This window comes from Chiloscyllium plagiosum, unplaced genomic scaffold (assembly GCF_004010195.1).
Source record: "Chiloscyllium plagiosum isolate BGI_BamShark_2017 unplaced genomic scaffold, ASM401019v2 scaf_5253, whole genome shotgun sequence".
NCBI classification, from domain to species: Eukaryota; Metazoa; Chordata; class Chondrichthyes; order Orectolobiformes; family Hemiscylliidae; genus Chiloscyllium; species Chiloscyllium plagiosum.
The window spans coordinates 22583-26576 of NW_025212819.1; the positions used below are offsets into that span (position 1 = coordinate 22583).

General features: G+C 44.8%; 1 long non-coding RNA gene across 2 annotated transcripts in view; it reads right to left on the reverse strand.

Moving 5' to 3' along the window:
- Window positions 1-1405: 1405 nt before the first annotated feature.
- The window catches only part of LOC122547481, a 3558-nt gene continuing 969 nt past the window's right edge, over window positions 1406-3994 (reverse strand). For both annotated transcript variants that reach the window (XR_006311010.1, XR_006311011.1), the window contains exons 2-3: window positions 2112-2214; window positions 1406-1554 (exon numbers count right to left, since the gene is read on the reverse strand). This is a non-coding gene — a long non-coding RNA (uncharacterized LOC122547481). The remainder of the gene's footprint in view (window positions 1555-2111; window positions 2215-3994) is intronic.

A 3994-nucleotide genomic window follows, 5' to 3' on the forward strand; every position in this document is an offset into this window, starting at 1 on the left:
CCAGCCTTGGTCAACGGCCTGTGTGGAGTTTGCACATTCCCCTATGATTGTGTGGGCCCCTCCAGGTGCTCTGGTTTCCTCCCACAGTTCAAACATTTGTGGGTTAGGTGGATCCGTTTTGTGAAATTGTCCACAGTGTCCAGGATTGTGCAGACTCAGTGGATCAGCCATGCAGTGTTACAAGGATGGAGTGCTCCAGGTGGGATGCTCTTAGGATGGTTGGTGGGGTTTGATGGGCCAATGCTCTCCTGCCACACTGTTGGGATTCTATTCTATGATTGAGGATAAAGCAGGGTGTCCTCAGAGAAGGAGCATGTGGTATGTTCCAATGTTCTCGATGCCTTTAGATAGAGGTTGGCATCGCAGGGGATACCGTGCTTTATCTCCACTGCTGCCCCCTCACCCCTAACTCTACTTTGATTTAGTCCCTTCCCATTCTGTCATTTGAAATGTTTGCTTTGCCCGTAATGGGCTTTGTTTGTAAATATTCAATTGGTTACACGGTTGGTTTACTGCAGGTGATTATATATTAACAAAACCCAAAATGGCGTAATGATGAACGTCGGAAGGTTGCTCAGCTGTGTGTGACAACACTTCTGGGTAGGAGAAATGGGGGGGAAAAGAACACTTCACAGCTCACAGAAGGAGAACTGAAAAGCAGTGAAATCAAACCAAAGGTTCAGACAGGGAGGGAATATTTCCCTGGAGTTTGAGTAACTGGAAAGAGATGGTGTCCGGGAATAGACAGGATTTTGTTTTACAAGGCATTTGAAATTTTAAAAACTGTTATAATTCAGATAGTTTCATTTCTTTTAAGTTTTATTTATTGTGGAATAAATAGCTACAATATTTTAAAACTAACTTCACAAATGTTAAATAAAATCCATCAAACCGTCCCTCACTGAAAACTGATGTGGAGGTGCAATCTTCTGGAGAATCCTTGCCCACTTCTTCCTACCCGGGCTCCAAGGCTATATACATACCTGGGAGATAGCAGCAGGAAGCCATTCGGCCTTTCAATCCTGCTCCACCATTCAAGGGAAAACAGCTAACCATGCAGCTCAATCTCCTGTTCCTGCAGTGTTCCAATCCCCTTTCATGACTTTACCTTGAAGAACTATATCTAAGTCCTCCTTTGGCTTCACCACCTTTTGTTCCAGTGGCGTTACGGTGTTACTGTGTGGGTATAGGCAGGGGTATTGTGATGGTGCTGCCTTCTGGAGGATGCACTCAGCATCCCTCATCATCCTGCAGTAACATCAACTGGGTTTCAGCAACTAGAGATAGAAACCATTTCCAGGATATGGGCATCACTGGCTCAGCCAGCAATTATTTCCCATCTCTAGTTACCCTTCAGAAGATGGTAGTGAGCTGCTGTCTCGTACCATTCACAGTCCATTTGGTGCAGATAGACCGAAAATGCTGGGAGGTAGAGTGTTGCAGGATTTTGGCCGAGTGATTCTCTATCTTTGGTTCTTCAAATGTTGTTTAACTTAATCACAATCTGCATATGATTTTGAGATTTCAGTCTGCAAATCTTCACCATCTAGCACCCTGTATAAAGGAATATGTACAGATTAGAAATTCAGAGCAGACAATTCTAGTTTCTCTGGAATATCTTTTTCCCCCTTTCTTCCCTCAAAGCTGTAACCCTCCAGCCCACTTACTCTCTCCCACCATTCTGACTCTACTACCCCCTCAGGTACACCCTCCCCATTCTCATGAAGTTGTTGATAAACAGATCCATGCCACCACTTCCCGCCACTGGTTAGACGCTGCACCATTTCTGGGTTCACTTCCTTTCCCTTCAGTTGCTGCAAGTCAATAATGTAACACCAGAATGAAACGAAAGGAAACAGACAGGGAGGTGGCAGATCCTGGACAGTAGAGGAACCTTGAGTCTGGGAGAATGGGTCAGATCCTTCTTTGTTTCTCATTGGTAGATTCCAGTGTTATGACAAGTTGGGGATGGAACTTGGTTCCATGTGGGTGTGCTGACACTTTGACCCTCCAACAGATCAATACTACAAGCAAATACGTACCCTCTCCAGCCAATCACAGTGTGAAATCCTTTCCACTAGTTACCCCAAAGCACATGCTCCAAAACTTACCCACATTCTGTAATTGTGCACTGCCAGGTTTCCCCACAGACGTGTGGTCCCTGCCTCGGAATTTGGGAGTTGCAGTCCTCATACAGCCACTGGATCCCTGTCTCTGGAACGTGAATGAAAAGTGTGGGGTGGAAGATGTTGTGTATTGGATCACCATTCAGACACACGGGACTTGTGGGCTGTCACTGGGATTTACTGAGACATCTGCTTAGACAACCTGATTTCTGATATAAGGAACATAGATTCAGCCAATTGGGGTTAGGGAGGTTAATAAGGGGCAGCCAGGTTTTAAGCAGAGGTGGCTTAGTGGCTAGCACTGCTGCCTCACAGCATCAGAGACCTTAGGCGACTGTGGGGAGCTTATACATTCTCCCCATGTTTGCATGGTTTCGTGCAGTTCTCCAGTTTCCTCACACAGTCCAAAGATGTGCAGGCTAGGTGGATTGCCCATGCTAAATTGCTGACAGTGTCCATGCATATGCCGGTCAGACAATTAGCCATGGGAAATGCAATGTTACAGGGAATGAGTGGGTCTGAACGGGATGCACATCATAGGGTTGGTGTGGACTCGATGGATGAATACCCTGTTTCTGCACTATAGGGACTCTATTCTATTCTATAACTGGAAAGCTGAATCCAAAACTCACCACCTTCACCAAAGGAGATTTTCGGAAAATGACATAGTCAGGTGGATTAGCGTTCCAAACTTAGATAGTGAGGAAGTGTGTAGGAGATAATGATTTTGCAATTTTAAACTGAGGGGAGACAGTGATTTATGGTTTTAGGTTGCGTCGTACATTCACAGCGTCCAGTGTACGCTGTTGTGAATATCTCTCCTGTACTTTATTACAAAGCCAAGGTCACTGACAATGAAAACCAAAACACCCAGGTAACATCGTCTCACCTCGTAATCTGATAAAAGACTTGTGATAAGTCTGGTTGAACTTAGAACACAGATGGAAAGCTGGAAGATTAGATCCACTCCCAAGATCCTGCGTTTTTTTAAACAAAAGGAGACTACAATAGGATGAGACAGAAGTTGGCTAATGTAGACTGGAAACAATGACTTTACGGTTGGAAAGTTGACAGACTGCGGGAATATCAAAGCAATTTTTTGAAGTGCTCAGCAAAAGTATATATCAGGGAAATGGAAGGACTGTAGGAAAAGGAATAATCTGCCATGGGTGGCTCAGGAAATAAGAGAGACTATCAAATTGAAATAGAATGTATACAAATTGCCAAAGACCAAGGAGATTAAAAAAACTTTAAAGATCAACAGAAAGCGAGATGGGATTGGGGGAGAAAAGTGATGAGTAGCGATCCCCAGGGCCAGAATAGCAGTTTACACTGCTAGAGGGGAAACTATTGTGTGGGGAACATATGGCGTCTAATTGTTGAAGCACTGAACTGTAACCATAGAGATAATCCTGATCAAGTTAAAAATCACAGCACACTCCAAAAGCTTGTACTTCCAAATAAATTTGTTGCACTCTAACCTGGTGATGTGTGGTTTTTCAACTTTGTCCACCCCACCACCGGCTCCTCCACATCAGAATCCTGATAGAAAGCCCCACTGAAATTGAAGTGCCTGTCAGATACTTGAGGGAGCCACGGGGGCATGGGGGCATGGGGGAGGGGTGTGTGGTTTAACCACAAAGTGCTGAACTGAACTAGACTTTCTAACTGACCGTTGCCATGGGGATAATACTGAGTGACAGTCTCTATTCAAAGTCCCAAACTACAAAGGTATAAGAATGGGAGCGGCACATCGGACAGGCGGGGAGTTACTGATGCTGCCTTGGAGGTGTTTTGCATGTACACTATCCAGGTAACTGCCATGTCTCATCAATAAAGACTCAAAGAAGACCTCTCAGAGTTCTGTG